General features: G+C 40.3%; 1 protein-coding gene across 6 annotated transcripts in view; it reads left to right on the forward strand.

The window, feature by feature from the left end:
* KCNMB2 (potassium calcium-activated channel subfamily M regulatory beta subunit 2) overlaps positions 1 to 18,391 on the forward strand; it is a 224,357-nt gene that overhangs the window by 163,236 nt on the left and 42,730 nt on the right. The window contains exon 2 of one of the 6 annotated variants that reach the window (XM_070242660.1): positions 17,462 to 17,596. The exons of the other annotated variants lie outside the window; for them this stretch is intronic. The gene's annotated coding sequence lies outside the window, so the exon portion shown is untranslated. The remainder of the gene's footprint in view (positions 1 to 17,461; positions 17,597 to 18,391) is intronic. 6 annotated transcript variants of the gene reach the window in all.

An 18,391-nucleotide genomic window follows, 5' to 3' on the forward strand; every position in this document is an offset into this window, starting at 1 on the left:
TTTCTTAACAGATATTATTTACCTGAATCAACATTTCTTTATAAGCTATCCATATCCTATTAGTTCTAGTTTTGATTCTGCAAAACAAAAGATAGCTCTTCGTGTGCGAAAGAGAGCTGCAGTATGGCAAATATAGCCAATGTGGCTTATCATTTTTACCTTTAAGTGCCCATTATAGACCACCTGTGTCACTGACCTGCTAAAGTAATCTGGTTCGTGTGAAGAGTAGGAATTGTTACAGCAGCACATCACAATGACCAGTTACACGTCCCTTATGTTCATGCATTCATTCAACAAGTCTTCTTACTGAAAGCCTACTAGGTGCTGGGAAATGTACCAAACACTAGAGGAAAGCTGTAAAAAACATAAGCAAGATCTCTAGCACCATGCTTTGACTCTCCAGTTGAAAGGGATGCACAATAAACAATCAAACACACAAGTAATTCCAGTTGTGAGAAGGACTGTAAAGAAAAATTTTAATGGTAGAAAGTAATTGGGAAAAAGATAAAAAGCTAGTTGGACACTTAGAAAGGGTGGTGATTCAAAACCTCCCTGGGGATATGATATTGAGCTGAACACCAAAAGATGAGAAGGAGTCAGCCAAGACAAGAGCTGGGAGCAGAGCATTCCAGGAAGAGAGAACAGTATGTGCAAAGGCCCTGAGGAGACTTAGTATGTCCAGTATAGCTGGATGGAGAAAAAGAGTAGGATATAATAATGTTAGAGAGACCACATGAGGCCTATAGAGAGTTCAAATTTCTAGAGCAATAGAAATCCGTTAGCAGATTTAAAGCAAAGAAAGGCCTCGTCTAATTTCCCCTTTTCAAATACTCTCTAACTGCTGTAAGGTGTATATGGCAAGGGGAAAATCAAAGAAGCAGAGACACCGGTAATGAGGCTATTACTGAGGTACAGATGGGAGAAATGTTGGTAGCTTAAACTAGGTTGTAGTAGCAGTAACAAAGAGAGGAAAACTGGTTAGGGAGATTTATTAGAGACAGAAGCAATAGAAGGTGGAGATTATCTAGATGTGGGAAAGCATGGTGAAGTTGAGAAAGAAATCTAAAGTTATTCTTAAATGTTTGGCTTGAGAAACTGGAGCCTGGAGTGCAGGAGGTAAGACGGCAGATAGAAATGTGCGGGTCACTTAGCTTTAGATATTTAAAGCCATGGTACTGGATGAGACCATCTAGAAAGCATAGACAAAAAAGAGAAGTCACTTCAAGATTTGGAAAACAGGTAGACAGAGTAGGGACCTGAGGAGACTGAGAAGAAACAATTAGAGAGCTGGAAGGAAAACCAAGAAAGAGTGGTGTGATGGAATCCAAAAGAGGGGAGTTGCTCGGGAACTAAGTAGAGAACCACACTGGACGCTGATAAGAGTTCAGGTGAATTTAGGATAAAGCCCTGTCCTTTGGATCTGGCACCTTAGAAGTCATTATTGACCTTAACAAGAACTTTTACTGAGAGATAGGAATTAACAGCAGATAGGAACATAGGAAGATTGAATAAGTAATGAGTAAGAGGTACCCAAATCATTTGAAAAGTTCTGCTATGAAGATAAGCAGAAAAATAAGAAGGTAACTAATAGGAGATGCAGGATCAAGGAAAATATTTTTGGTTTATTTTTTTAATATGGATGATCTAGGAACCTGTTAATTGGAGTCATCAAGGAAAGGGGAGGAGAGAGAGAGAATAATTGAAGGAGAGAAATCTTTGTGAAGATAGGAGGATAAAAGAAAAGATTTTGGATGGGAAAAGATTTTCCATGAGGAAAAACAAGAAAGGTAAAAAACAGATGCCAGCAGATGTATAGATGTATAGATCTGTGGTGGAAAAGGCAAGATCATCAGTTAAGGAACTGGAAACTTGGGGAGGCTTGACAAGGGAGGTGAAGATATGAATTAATTATTTCAAAGAGAGAGAAATTGAACTCACTAGGGAACTGTAGGTGGTGGTTGAATACCATTTGAGATTTACAGTCATTGTTTAATGTGAAACCAGTGAGTCACACTTTGTGATTTTCTTCAGTAAAGTTTGGCTGCCACTGTACAGGAACAGAAAAGATGGATGGTTGTTTTCACCCCAGACTGGGGTTTAATCCAACAAATACAATGAAGGGAAAGTGAGGCAGAGGAGTTCAGGGTGTCTTCAAGGGAGGGATATAGTGAAAGACCATGAAATCAATTTAGGTAAGGACAGAAGTAAAGAAAGGAGGGGAGAGGTTGATGGATAATGAAAAGAGGAAGTGTCACTGGGTTGGGGGACTCAATAAGATCAAAAAATTATTGCAGAGAGAATCTTGGAATAAAGAAGCTTTGAAACAGTGCTTGTTGACAGAGGAGTAGGATGCTCAAAACCAAGATTTCTGAGACGGTGTAGTTATTGGTGATGATAAAATTTAGGGTGTGATCATGGGAGTCAGCAGCTGAAGTGGAGAGGAAGACTAGATTGCATCTTTTGATCCTCAGCAATTTCTTGTAAGGGAATCAAGCCAAAAATACCACTGTGGAGTGGTGGAACAAATTTTCGATTTAGAAGTGGTAGACTATGGGCCAAGTTATACTTCTGCCATTCTCTAATGACATGACTTGGAAAATCCCTTAGTGCTTCAGTTTCCTCATCTGAAAAGTGGGAACTAATAATAAATAAGTCAACACTCACAAGGTTATTGTCATTTTTAAACAGAGTGGCATGTAGCAAACTCGTTTTAAACTAGGAAACCACTATAAAATACAAGTCATGATTAGGATTATTGTATAGGTAAGGAAACCAAAGTTCAAGAAAAGTAAATGATCAAGGTTCAACAGTAAACGAAGAAGCCCAAATTAAAATCCTATTATTTGATTCATAGTCCAGTGCTCTTTCCATCACACCATTTACCATTTTGCCAAACACAAACTCTAACTCCCATTTGTTAAAAACAATGATTTTGCATATTTCAGTTTGTGCAAATAAACTCATTATAACAAGAAGCATGTGGTACACTGAATTATAGACTGATTTTTTATGAGTTGTCACCCAAAAATCATGCATCCTTAGTACCCTCGCATTTCAACTTTTTACCTCCTGGGGTCAAGGAAGGAGGCTCAGAACAACTATTATTTTGAGTATTAACGCCCAATACAGATCATCGTAAGAGTGATATGAATGCAAAAGCCATCCGCATATGAAGACTGGGAGTTTCTCTGGGTTTGTATTACCCAGAATGGCATGAATATATTGGAACTTAACTTTAATACTAAAAAGAAAAAGGAATAAAATCTCTCTCCTGGCCCAGAGCATTGTATTGGCCACAGGATAAAATGGAAGTTGAAGCAAAGGGTGTTTAAAGAGTTATTTAACTCACTCAGATAACCAAACTAGCATAAGTAAACTGTTATACTTCACGTGACCCTATGAAAACCAATCAATGAGAACAATAAACTAAATTTAGAACAGCGAGAAAAAGAAATAGCACATTTATCGTTCTCCTTTCACGTCTGGAATGAATAATGTTGTACAGGAATCCTGACTAAATTACAGTGAGAACACATCCAGCTAAAGTGTACCCTACTGCTCACAAGTTATACTTTGATAATCAGGTAATGGTGGTTGTGCTCTTTTGTAAAGTAGGCGCCAAAACACAATTAACCATCCCAGAGTGTGAGACGGGGCATCGACCCCTAGAGTCCACTCTTTCTTTCCTAAAGGGCACTGTTGTGGCTGTCACACTCTATATGTGTGTTATCACCTGCACACTAGGAAGAGAAGCCTGTCGTCTGCCAACTACTCCAGCCGCCCTCCATAAGAGATGGGGTGAGAGGAGACCTCTCACAGCCTTGCTCATTTTCTGTTTTACAAAACAAAACTGCCTCCCATTTCTTGTTGACTTCACATTCTGCCTTTTTTCTATTTTTCTAAAGGGAGCATGAGAGGAGAGAAGAAAAGGACATTTACTTTAGGAAACATAATTCAGTTTGCCTCCTACAGAAACTGTCACCAATTCTCCTCCCACAACCCCATCCACTTCCTCTTCAGCAAATATCAGTCAGGCCTCTAGATCAGTTCTGCTACAGTCTGTTTGGTTGTGTGTGTTTGTGTGTGTACATGCGTGTGTGTGTGTGTGTGTGTGTTTGGGGGACAAGGCTGAAACTGTATCCTTCCTGGTTTTGTACGAGGCAATGATTTCGTTAATCACTTGTCTGTCCCCTAGTCCCCAGAACTCCTCAAAAATTGCTCTTCTAGAGCTTCTCTCTGTTTAGCAAACCGTCAATCCCATCTCTGCGCCCCTCACATTGAACTGAATGCCCTTTCTCCTACTTCTACTGAGAAGATGGCAAGTCTAAGACACAAAAACTATCCTCTTTTCTTCTCCAAATATTCTATTCTCTACCTTCCTCGTCCCCATCTCCCTCCTCCATTCTTCATCTAAGATTTTCTTTCTTCTCCAACACACCATGCCTACAATACACCTAGTGCTTTTCTTCCTCTCCACACCTACCTCTGTACATCTCCACTCCTCTCTGCCTCTCCAAGTTTTAATGGAACATAAATATTCATCTCAAATCTCACCCCCTATATAAAATCTTCTCTCACCTCCCCAGAAAAAAAAAGAGACAGCTCCCTCTTCCAGATTCCTATGAAAAATATTTTTCATACAAGTAATTTGGCAATTAATTTAACTGCCATATGACAACTGCACAATTATTTTGAATTGTCGTTTTATTTTCATATTTTATTTAATTTAATTTTTTTATTTTCACGTTTTGTTATTTTATTTCTGCCATCTGTCTCCACGTTACAAAAATAAACACAAACCAAACTCTTAAAAAGTAATTATTTGTGTAAAACTCTTGAAGAAATGCCAAGGGGAGGAACTTATACAAGGAGCCAGTGCCTCCAGCATGGTCTTCATCCAGCTACAACTCTGCATGTGGGTCTAGGGGTTAGGTCTTGTTTGCAGATTTAGGTTTAGGTGCCACAGCTGTGCCTGCTGTTCCCCACCCACCTTCTCTCGCTCCTCATCCACAAAATCTCAGGCAAGACAACCTGACCTATACAACCCCTTGCCTGAGGTTGTATGCAGGCTGGTGTCTCTTTAGCCCTGAGATGGAGCACTCCTTATCCACACCCACACTCCATGTTGGACCAATCCATTGGACAGAACTTTTGTCCAGACTCTTTCTCCTTTGATCATTTGCATCACCACCAGCTAAGGGTCCACATTTGATTTAACTGATGGCCAGTCTTACTCTTGCAGATAGGAATTTAAGTACAGGCAGACTCCCCCAGAACAATTTATTCAAAAATTCTTTTGGCAACCCTTTATTAAGCATCTGCTCTGCCCCTGGCCCTCAAACCTTGATTCCTAGGCCATCTGCTTCCCCACTACAGCGGCAGCCTCTCTCCTAAACTCAGTTTCCCCTAATCCCCTAGTTGCCTTAGTTAATGAGTTTCTGCCTGAGCCTGCTTCCTCTTCCTCTCCACCAACTCTGGGAGACTGAGCTCATCACACACGTCCCAGCCCGGGACACTTCCATCTTGCAAATTGCAGCACCCTCAAGAATTTTAAAGCCATGAAATCTTCAGAGTGGTTTGCAGACTACACGCTGCACTCTAAACAGTGACTTGAAATCGAAGAAGAAGGAATACATAAATGGCTTGAAAACAATGCATATTCAGTATGTTTTTGTTTTCTGTAATATACATTATTGGAAGCAAAACTTGACAAGATTTTCTTGGCTGGCAAGTCTAGTCAGAAAACTATGAAAATCACTGTGGGAGGCACGGATTTTAAAAGTTCAAGAGGCATTGCTCTCAGGACACTGCTTTGCCCTTTCCCCTTCCTAAAGGAGCCCTGCCTTGACCAGGGAGAGGCAATGAGCATTTACTCCTCAGGCGGCAGATCTGCATTTTCTCCTCACTTCCCTGACCTGTGTGTTAATTCCCCTCCACATAAACAACAAGAATAATAAAAAAAAAAAAAAAACATCTCTAGTTCACAGAGCAAATAAAAAACTGAGCCAGACTTATCAATTCAGTGTTCCTAATTTTCACTCAGTTCTCTTATTTTTGCACAAGTGAAGACTGAAAGGGAAGGACGCCCAGTGATGTACTAACATTGAACAGCAAAGTGACAGCAATATCCAAAGTTACCCAGAGGGACTGTCTAATGTTCAAAGTAAAGCAAACCCAACAAACACCATCCGATCCCTCCCTAAGGAAGAAATCGTTACATTTACACGATCTCTGAACATTAAACAGACCCACAGGAGACACAGGGTCATGCTGAAATGTAGCCTGCCCATGGCAGTGCAAAGCCTCCTTCAGTTTTCCAAATGTGCTTTCCTTAACTGACCTTATCAATTTAGGTTTTCACCTCTGGTATGTATGGTCTCTAATTTGCCTTGAATTCATTGGAACCATTTGATTTTTTGACCATTATGTTCCCATTACAGTATATATCATGTAAATGCATTTGCAGGTTCACTAGGAGTGCAGAATGCTTGCACTGCTTAGTGAAAGTATGTTTTATCATGTCTTATGGTTTCCCTGCATGACCAGTTCTTACTCCAGGTCAGGGTGAGATGGGAAAGATCAGCGCCTCCCCGCTGGGGTGGGGTAGAAATGAGATTGACCCAGCCGAAGACCCTGAAAGGTGGTGAAGTCTGTACAAGGCATGAGACCCAGAATGTAGTGAAAATAAAAACTATGAAGAGGGGCCGGCCCAGTGGCGCAGCTGTTAAGTACGCACATTCCACTTCTCAGCAGCCTGGGGTTCCCCAGTTCGGATCCCGTGTGTGGACATGGCACCACTTGGCACGCCATGCTGTGGTAGGCGTCCCACACATAAAGTAGAGGAAGATGGGCATAGATGTTAGCTCAGGGCCAGACTTCCTCAGCAAAAAGAGGAGGACTGGCAGTAGTTAGCTCAGGGATAAACTTCCTCAAAAAAAAAAAAACTATGAAGAGATGCAACAAACCCAATGGATGGGATATCCCAAAAAGCGAAAAAAGCATATGAATTGCAAATCCACAGTTAACAATGATACTCAGAAGTCCAGGCAGGGAGGCAGAAAGTACCGAAACACTTAATTTAGTAAAAATGTTGATTCTCCCCAAATTCATTCAAAAACTCAGAGAAATTCCAATCAAAATCCTAAAATTTTTAAAACATAAAGTTGACAAGCTGTTTCTAAAGTTTAACTGGAAGAATAAATGCCAAGAATAGCAAAGGAGCTTTTGGTGGAAAAAAAATGATAGACTAATTCTCTCATATATTAAGATGTGACATAAAGCTACAATAATCAAACCTTTGTTGATGCCAGGATAAGAAAATTAGATAAACGAACCAGGCTATAAGTTAGAAATAGATCCATGTATTATATAGGAATTTAGTCTCTGCTAAAGTTAGCATTTAACAAGAAAACAGCTGTCCGTAACTCAATTGGTCGGTTAAACAATTTATTGTCCAAATCAGGACAATTTGAGAGAGAAAGTAAGTAGCAATAGGATATTGGAACAACAGACAAAAACTAGACTGTCCTATACAAATCTGAATATAAGTTTATGTAGTTATAGATAGAGTTGCCCCTGCATAATTATCAATAGCTCCCCGCTTCACTCTCAAAGGTGTTCCAGTTTGGGCACTAAATTCTAAGGCTACCATAGTTAGAGGGTCCTGGTCACCAGGCAGGTATGCAAGAACCAAGCTCCACAAGAGAGGCTGTGACAAGAAGGCAGCTCCCCAATTCTCGGAGAGGATCAGTTAATAATATTTAGGTTACATCTATAGGAATTGGGGGTAGCAATCAAGGCCGAAATCTAGTTTTAATGATTTAGAAACACAAGACAAAAAGCATTAAGGTTACCTTGATATTGAGTGCAAAATTCTGATCAGAGGGGCTGCCTCCAGTCTGGAGTGGTCAGAAGGGAGAGACCAAGTGTGGCATTGTGTAGGGGCCAAGAACCAGACAAGGCCTGGCCAGTTTTTACTTAACTACTTTTATTTACTTTATAGGTGTAGCAAAATTTTAGCAAAATTTTTGAGACAGATTGGCCATTATTTTTACCAACATAAAAAAACAAATCACCATAAAATGGTTCGCAGGGAAAAAGTTCCTGAGGTTAAAATATGATAAAATATGTGAAAGTGTTGCAGAGGGCTGCCAAGCACTCCTGTGGTGTTCATACACATTTTATGATCAATGAAATTTACATAAAACATTTATTGCTTGCTATTTTACATGCATTATCTCATTTAACCACAGCCACCAGTCCAAGTAGGTTTTATTCGTTTCATCTAATAGAGGAGGATGAGGCTTCCGGGAAAGATTCCTCATACCCTTGCTAAATGGCAGAGTCAGAGCAAGGTCTGTTTGGCTCTTAGACTTTACACCTTGTTAGTACCAGAATTACTTTTTGGGTAAATGAATAGAGAGGCCTATAAACACAGAGTAAGTCCAACACACACTTACTCTGGGAAAAACAATTGCACAAAATCTAGTCAGAGATTTTAAGAGCATACATACTCATTAGATTATAATTATCTGTTTGCTTGATAATTTACCTGTGTTTACCTGATAACAGCAACATCACGTATTAATCTTAGACTCATCCTTACCTCCTCTTTTTCTCACACACGCTGCAATCAACTCTCAGTAAATCCTGTTGGCTCTACCTTCAAAATATATTCAGCACCTCCACGGCTACCATACTGCTCACAAGGCCATCACCTCTTGACTATTTCTACATCTTCAAAACTGGACTCCCTGTGTCAAACCCTGTCATCTGCAGTCTATTCTCAACACATCAGCCTGAGTGAGTCCAGTAACATCTACATTGCTCATGTCCCTCCAGTGCTCAAAATCCTGCAGTGACGCCCTATTTCACTCAGAGCAAAAGACAAGTCCAGACCATCGCCTCCTGGCCCCTTTGGGACCTGGCTGCCTCTGACTTTCTAACTCACCTCCAACCGCTTGCACCTGACTCACTTTGCTACGTTAACACTCGCCTCCTTGCTGTTCCTCAAAAACTATAAGTACATGATCACCTCGGCATCTTTACACTTGCTGTTCTCCTGCCTTCATGTGAAATCTCTTACCTCCTAACCGCTGGCTTAATCCTTTACCACGTCAAGTCTTCATCAAAGCTTCAGTTTATCAGTGAGGCTTCCCTGGCTGCTGCATATGAATTACCAATCCCCTTCTCCCTCAGCATCACCCACCCCACCCTGTGCAACATTCTCCAAGACACTAATCACCAACCGACATGATATATGTACAGTCTTATTTGTCTTTATCTCTTTACTCCCACTTGAATGTATTAGGTTGAACTATATGAAGTTGCCATTTGCATAGGTCAAAAATGGTCAAGTATCTACAATTTCATATGGTTTAATTTAGTAGCTTTATGAGGATCTGTTTCATTCTCTGCTAAATTTCCTGATGCAGATAACAACGCCTTGCGTATAACAGGTGCTCAATAAATACTTGTTGAAAAAACAGCTTATTTGAGGCAAGTTTTAAAGAACTAGAGCATACAGGACTAGTCAGGTATAACTGGTAGTGGTCACTTTCCATCTCAGCTCAGTTTTGGACTCGGTTAGCATCTTAGGTACCCAATCAGGGAGTCAATCTGACCTGAACTCCCCTCATGGTTTCTTTGGAACTCAAAGCCAGTGGCAGCCACACCACTTGCCTCTGTCACTTCAAAGACTTCAATGCTCTGAGCTCTGTTGACAGTTTCAGAAAGAGAAGGTATCCTTGATATTTTGCTGCTGATTCTCCTTATTCTGTACTTGCAAAAGCAAAAGCTGGCATAGGCCAGGGCATCTTAGGGCCCCAGGCAAACTTCCAGATCAACCAGGCGTGACTGCTCTTCTGAGTTGGGAATAGGAACAAGGAGAAAATGCCTATCATCCTCCCTTTCTGCTCCCTTTGCTCAAGGTTTTGGAGCTTCCTGATTTCCAGTCTTAAGACTTACTAAACACATTGTATTTCCTATTCCTCATTCTCTGGCGATTTACTCCTCTCCTACTGCTCTCCTACTAATCAATACGACCTTTACATTTTGCATGGGTGATTACTTCTTTATAGCAGTAAATGCTCAATAATCTCAGGTCTGCTTTTCCCCCCCTTTTTGAATCTGAGTCCAGAATATAATCAAATAGGCCTCACCCTTTGTTCAGCCAAATGTCTTTTTAACGGAACAGGACACTCAGAACACAATCGTTACTGGAATGCAGTGCGTGTCTTAGAAATTACCACATATACAAGTGCGCTGCCTCTTCCTCCTCACGCTTGCCACTAACCCATACTCCAGATCAATGTCCCTTTGGGGACTCTAGAAATTCACCAAGAGCATTCTTTGAAAAATGTATGATACCTCATCTTCTTTTACTGAAATAATTGCCCTACTGCATGAGGTCAGGCGGTGTGCATTCACAGGTTCTCATTTACAGACAGGAAGCCATTACATCTCCATTTCAGCCACAGAGCAAGTGTTCAGTGTGCCTCTATTCAAAAACATTAACTTAACTTTTTTTAGGACAAGGGTCTCTGCTTCGGTTACAGTCCTAGCCTTCATTGCTACACTTTTCTCCAGTCTGAGCCTTGGGAAGATATAACGTAAAAGAAACAAGGATGAGCAGGATGAGACAGATCTGTAGAGCCCTTGCTGTGTCTGTCCTAGTCCATTCAGGCTACTGTAACAGAATACCCCAGACTGGGTGGCTTATAAACAACAGAAGTTTATTTCTTACAGTTCCAGAGGCTTGAAGTCCAAGATCAAGGTGCCAGCAGATTCAGCATCTGGTGAGGGCCCACTTCCTGATTCATAGATGAGTCGTCTTTTCACTGTGTCCTCACATAGCAGAAGGGTCGTGGGAGCTCTCTGGGGTCTCTTTTATAGAGGCAGTAATCCCAGTCGTGAGGGTTCCACCCTATGATCTGATCACCTCCCAAAGGCCTCACCTCCAAATATCATCCTCTTGGGGATTAGAATTTTAACTTATGAATTTTAGGGGACACAAACCTTCAGTGCATAACAATGCCCCAGGCCCCTGTTCCATAGATCCCCTTGTTTCCATCTCATAGTCTTGAAGAATTGGGTATATCTGGAAGGGCTGAGCCAGAAAAGACCTGGGATTCAGGGAATCAGATGGTCTAAGATAGTGGCTCAGTGAGAAGTTACACAGAGAGGACTCTGATCCATTGTGGGACTGAGTCCTCTGCTCTCATTCATATTTCAGGAGAGATGTGGGCCTGCCAGGCCAGGCCTGTGTCACTGACACTAGGAAAAGCACATCCTAAGAGGACCCAGCTATGGACTGGAATGGAGACAAGAGTGATAGACGTGTTAAGGAACTTCCTTTTTCTCCATTCGAGCTTGAAACAACTCTACCATCCTTATCTCCCCCATTGTCATTGAGGATATATCCAAAATGAACAGACAGTAGGGACAATAGCTCAAAACTATACCAACAGTTTATATGTCATTTAAAAACTGAGGGCAATTTTAAAGGTCTAATGTTGTGTGTTCTTTCTATCCAGCATCTCAGCATTTTTCTTGTCTCTTTTACCTTAATTTTGACTAGAAGCTCTTCTGCAAGGTAGGAAAAGATTCCAACTTCCAGAGGCCACCAGGCCTCCCAGAACCATCCTCATATAAACGCAAGTATAGAACCACTTTCTGAATCAGGTTCACTTTTGATGCCATAGAATATTTGCAGCCTGATTCCAGAAATGCATCCAAAGTTTAGAGACATATTGTAGCATCTTCGGCTTTCTGGAGCAAGAACTAATATGTAATTCACGCAAGAAAAGTGGGCTATTAAAAATGGTCAGCAGGGGGGCCGGCCCAGTGGAGTAGTGGTTAAGTTCACGTACTCAAGTTCGGCAGCCCAGGGTTCTCTGGTTCAGATCCTGGGCACAGACCTATACAACGCTCATCAAGCTATGCTATGGCAGTGGTCCCACATAGAAGAACTAGAAGGACTTACGACTAGGGTATACAACGTGCTGGGGCTTTGGGGAGGAAGAAAAAAAAGAGGAAGATTGGCGACAGATGTTAGCTCAGGGCCAATCTTCCTCACCAAAAAGCACATCTTTAAGAAAAAAAAAAATAGTAGTTCATGAATTAATATTTGTTGCCAATTCACCAAGTTCATTGTTGTGCTTAAGTATTCAACTTCTTTTAAGACTTCCTATATTGCTAATACTGGCCGAAAACAGGGAATTAATCCCTCACATCTGGTGCAGTATCTGGTAGCTAGTATGTTTCTAACAAATACTTTGTAAATGAATTCATCGATAAATGAGAAGCCCACAGAAACTTTTTAAAAGGTAAAGACAAGAATACTTTTTTTAGAGACTGGTTGAGGAGGAATGACGTAGCACTTATATTCTAGACAGAATAGACCTTTGACTCTTCTTTTACTAGAACCTAAATTTCCTGTATTTTCACACTAAAAGTATTAGATTCTTAAAATAGGAATTCTTCTTTTTGAGAGATAATCACTTACCATCGTCAGACATACCGTTTATACGAAACGGCCACCCTGTTAGAGTATTTGGGAAACATTTGAAATGATGAATATGGCTCTTGTCAAACATGTTATTCCTTATGCAAATGCAAATTCATTTATAACTGACAAGACAATACAGAAAATTAGCATCATTTTGCTTGAGTTTTGACACAGGAAGACATCAAGGGCCGCTCACGGACCTTATCCTCGGGGGCTCCGAAGAACAAAAGCCAAACTGCGCATGCTGTACACACCTGGACTTTCCTTCTTAATTCCTGAACACAGCCACTCTCTGCAGCCCTATCCCTTGGATGTTTCGCTTGGCTTTTTCTTTATCCTTCCCAGCCACTCTCCGTCTTCCCCCATAACTCCACCCACCCCACTCCTGCCCCAAAGCACTGCTCCTTTTCCTATATTCCCCACTGCCGTTAATGTCACCACCATCCACACAGTCCCCAAAGAAAAACCTGGAAATCCTTTTTAAATCCTCTTTCCATCATCTTTTCTCCCTTTAATCCAGTCACCAAGTCCTGACTGCACACCTTCCAAACACTGCCCGGATCTCTTCATTCTTTGTCATCTCCACTTCCTTCAGATCTTGCTTGAATTATGGCCATCGCCATCGAATTCCCTGCTTCTCGTTTCATCCTGCTCTAATTTATCTTCAACACTACCTTCAGAGTAATTTTTTTTTTTTTTTTTTTTTTTAAGATTGGCACCTGGGCTAACAACTGTGGCCAATCTTTTTTTTTTTTTCTTTTCTGCTTTATCTCCCTAAACCCCCCCTGTACGCAGTTGTATATCTTAGTTGCAGGTCCTGCTAGTTGTGGGATGTGGGACGCAGCCTCAACATGGCCTGACGAGCGGTGCCATGTCCGCGCCCAGGATCGGAACCCTGGGCCGCTGCAGCGGAGTGGACGAACTTAACCACTCGGCCACGGAGCCGGCCCCCAGAGTAATATTTTAAATATGTGAATATGATCATGTGGCTTTCTCCCTACTTAAAGGTGTGTGATGGATTTCAAACTAAAAAGTTTTTAAAAATGCACAATAGGACTCTATCGTCTTCAAGATAAAACCTGGGACCTCCACATGGCCTTTTCAAGGCAGGAGTGGAACTTCTGGATCTAAATCCTGACTTTCAATTCCCTGTATGTACCATGACCAACATGGTACATACCAGCCAGCAATGTTAACGCAATCTCAGGATACAGAAATAGAAGGAGGTGATAGTTTTGCCATCCTCAGCTCTGATCAGATGACACTAGAAGTACTATATTCAGAAAAATAGAATTGTACAGTATTTAAGAGTAGACTCAAATGTAGGCTCCTGGGGTTCATATCCCAGCTCTCTGACTTTGAGCAAGTTATTTAATGTCCCTATGCTTTAGTTTTCTCATTAGTAAGATAGAAACAATAAGAGTACCTGTCTTGTAGAGGTTGTGTGGCAATTAAATTAATTAAAATATATACAGCACTATTAAATAATAAATTTTACTATTATTATGCCCATGATACTTTAGGGGAGACGTTAACAATTCCAGTTCAAATTATAGAAACATTTTCCATCAAATAGAAATGTCCAAAAGTGGAAAGCTGTCTCCAAAGAAAGTGGGTTCCCCACCACAAGAATTGTTTAATCAATAGCTGGATAACTCCTTGTTTACAGTATTCCAGAGAAATTGAAGCATCAGATACAGGGGAGAAGAATAACTTCTAAGGGTCTTATGAGTCTCAGATAACAAAGAGCTTAACCTATCAGTTAACAGGAAATAGGTGTTCAGAGTGATTGATTATTTTTGGTAAAATCTGTAAAGCATAAATATTTATGTTACTGTAAAGCATAAATATTTATGTTACTAACTAACACCAGCTTAAGTTGATTTCTCCTCTAGTTTTCCTCAATAAACTTGTTGACCCAGTGCTGTGTAAACTCTAAATCTAGGATATACCACAGAATCTGAAACAATCTTCCTGCCTCCATGATTCATGATGGACAATTCTAGCCAAATGTCCTCAAGTGGCATCTATCCCTGGCTATTGCAGCTGCATTTCCTTTTGTTTCTTACAGAAGTTCCTTGAAAAAAACAATTACCATTTTCCTTCTTTACAATTTGCTTGCAGTGTTTATTTTCATTCATTGACGTGTTTTGAAAGCAATATGGTGAAAGGAAGTTTGAGAAGAGCTTTACTTTGACCTTATGCATCAGTTTAAATAAGGTGACAAAGTTCAGAAACAAAACAAAAAAAATGGGTCATCTTTTGACCTGATATGATTGAAGCTTTGCAATAAATCCATTAGGAAGAGCTACTCAGTTGAGTTCCTTTTATGTGCCAGTAATAATTCCATTTTAACAATAAAGAAACAGACCAAAGTATGCTTAATTGCCAACTCAAAGACACATGGTCAATAAGGTAGAAGGCAGAGAGTCACACACAGTGACCAGTAAAGATGGAATGCACTTGCTTCCAAGCCTGTCTCACTTGTGCCGTGACCCACCCTTCATTTGTTCCAGGCTCACTCCGTGCATCATAGAGCCAAGCGTGTCTCAAATCTTGAGAGTAGGGGAAGCATGTGTGTCATTCTCCACGGTCCTGAACCATCTTTCACCCTTGGGAACATGATGAGGCCAGTCTTTGAATCTGAATATAATCCTTGATGTTAGAATTTGTACTTGCACTTCACTCTTTGACCTGGATTTGTCTGCTGATTCTGGACTAGCTAGTTAGAATGTTCCTCCCTGAAGCTCAAATACTCTCGAACCCAACTCCTGGCACCTGCCACTAGACTCTCCCTTACCAACACCACCACAAGAGGGGTTTTGTAGTTTAATCATCACTTTCTCAGCTGGAGTGACAAGGCACATTGTGCTGTGATTAGTTATGAAGGGCACACATTAAAGCTGATGAATAACTGGAAGTCTATGCTGCAGCCTGAACCTCAGGACCAGGGAATGCCCGTGGAGTGGAGTGTAAGGGAATATGTGTCATGAAGGCGAAAGGATTAAGAATCACTGATTTAATGTTGATTAAATATTTTTTATTTTATATTGATTTTGTGTTGATGCTTAAGAAGAAAAAGGAAAATGCAATGATGAATTTCACTGCACCAAGTATCGAGTCCTCCTAGACTTGGTTTCCACAGCTCTTCATACTCCAGCTACACAACGTGGACCCGCCACTTCAAGAAGCTCCAAATGCCCACCCAATCCCTGCATACTATGCTCACTGATGTGAGCCTATTTGATTGTTCTTCTCAGAAAGTCTTCCAAACATTCTTCATCTTCTTTGGCTATCAATTTCTACCTCCTGCAAAAAGCCCTCTCTAAAGTTCACACTTATTTCACCCTCCTTCAAGTATAGCACTTGGAACCTGTGAAATCTTTCTGGGGTTTACCTACAGAAAATAGAATGCCATTGACAGATGTTAAGCAGGGAAGTAATCTGACTAAATGTGTGATTTAGAAAAAATAATCCTAGAACAATTGTACTAGAATAGATGAAGATTAAAAACAGAAAAGAACGTGACGTTTTCTTTCACGGTCAGTAAATGAGAATCCAAATAAAATGCACACATCACAATTGGTCAATAATGTCTTTCAAGTTGCAATTAATCTAGAGGTTTTTTTCTCTATGTTGTCTTTGCAATTTATTTATTAAAGACTCCAGGGCATCTGTCCTGTGCAGTTTCTCACGGTCTCAATTTTGCTGATTGCCTCCCCACAGGACTTTGTAACATGTTCTTCGTCTTCTTTATTTTCTATAAATTGTTCATTGGATCTAGAGGATTGATCAGATTCAGGTTTGGTTTTTGTTGGAAGACTAATTCATAATGGATATTATGCTTGTCTCTCTTTTTTGATGACAATCGTTGATGGTTAAGGTCTAGGCCCATAAGCTCCTTAGGAGTTGAAAACAGTGATAGCCTAATTCTAATATCCCATCCTCATTATTTAGGTGAAATATTTCTGTAAAGAGAAACTTTGCTTCACCTGCTATTTGGTTTTAGTTAACATAGGAAATGTAGGGTAGATGATTGATTCTTTCCCTATGCTTATCAGTTTTCAGTATAAGAAGTTGGTTCCCTAGCATCTTCTAATGGTGATCAATTAGGTTTTTTTGAGTAATACTGTGAAATCATGAGTTAAACATATTTGCTATATTTTCATCCGTTTTAGTTGTTATCCTGATTGATTCTTAAACTGTCCTATCTTTGTTCCATCTTCAGGTTAGTCCCTGAGTCCTTTTGAAATGACCCTGAGAGTCTTCGATAGATGCCTTGCTATCTGATGTGATTTATCTTACGTATTTCCTGTCCCAGATCTAGAACCAGCCTTTTCCCTAAGAAATCGTCCTTTCTTTCAGGAACAGCGCTAGCAAAATGCAACTTGGGAATGAAATGAGGGATTGGATGGTCCTCATGAATGTGATGACAGATGGATTTAGGCTGAAAAATGGCTGAAGGTCAAGGATGTCTGTGACATACACTACTTTGTAGTAATATTAATCAAATAATCATATTACAATTTGAAGTGGCTATTTTGACACAGCTATATCAATACATCCTGTTGTAAGGCAAGTCAACCAGTCAGGAGGCTATTTGAGTAAGCCAGGACAGGCAGCATGATAAGCACTGGCGTCAAACTGACCTGGGTTTAAATCTCAGATCTGCCACTTACAAAGTTGCATGACCTTGGGAAATTACTTAACCTCTCTAAGCCTCAGCTTCCTCCTTCATAAAATGAAGCAGTAATAACACCTACCTGATAGGGTTGTCAATGTAATGTCTATAAAACACAGGGCCCATCACATGGCAAGTACTCAAGAAATGAAAGTAGTGATTATTTTTGACATGTGGTTTGTTTTGGTTTTGGTTTTTTTGCAGAGAAAGACCTGCCCTGAGCTAATAACATCTGTTACCAATATTCCTTTTTTTTTTCTCTCTCTCTAAAGCCCCCAAGTACATGGTTGTATATCCTAGTTGTAAGTCCTTCTAGTTCTTCTGTGTGAGCTGCCACCACAGCATGGCAACTGACAGACGGGTGATGCGGTTCCACAACCAGGAAACAAACCCAGGCTGCTGAAGCAGTGAGAGCACCAAACTTTAACCACTAGGACATCAGGGCTGGTTCTTGATGTTTTATTGTTGCTGCTAAATTTGATATAGTGATAGAGGGTAGGTTCTGAAACAGTCCAAAACACTAGCCATTGTCCAGATGTGGCTATGGAGCACTTCCAATGTGGTTAATCTGCACTGCTACATAAGTGTAAAACACACACTCAACTTCAAAGCCTTAGTTTAAAAAAAGTGTAAATTACGGTGTTAATAATTTTTATTTTTATTACATGTTGAAATGATATTTGGGGTATATTAGGTTAAATAAAATATATTATTATAATTAATCTCTCTGGTTTATTTTTATTCTTTTTAATGTGAATACTAGAAAATTTTAAAATTACATATGTGGTTCACATTATACTTCTATTGGACAGTGGTTCTCTAGAGATAGTCAAGAAGATATTATATCCAAGAGTTTAGTGACCGAGTGGATGAGGTGAGAGGAACAGGAAGATCGCCTCTTTCTTTCATCTCTGTGCATCCAATATCTAATATGAAGCACTTTAAATAAGTGCTTCTCAATGGGTTGGCATCCATTTTTTTAAGAAAACACGTCGGCTGCTTTACCCTACTTGAGAAGGGGCAGTTCTTCTGGCTCCTGAGAGCAGATATTGGTCAAAATAACCAACATGTTACATTTACATTGTAAATGTATATTTACATTAAATTTACATTGATTGGTACCTATCAAGTTCCAGACACTTAACATCTCTTCTCATTTAAAACTAAAACAATTGGTGGAGGTAGATGGTACAGCTTTCATT

The sequence above is a fragment of the Equus caballus genome, chromosome 19, assembly GCF_041296265.1.
Source record: "Equus caballus isolate H_3958 breed thoroughbred chromosome 19, TB-T2T, whole genome shotgun sequence".
Classification (NCBI taxonomy): Eukaryota; Metazoa; Chordata; class Mammalia; order Perissodactyla; family Equidae; genus Equus; species Equus caballus.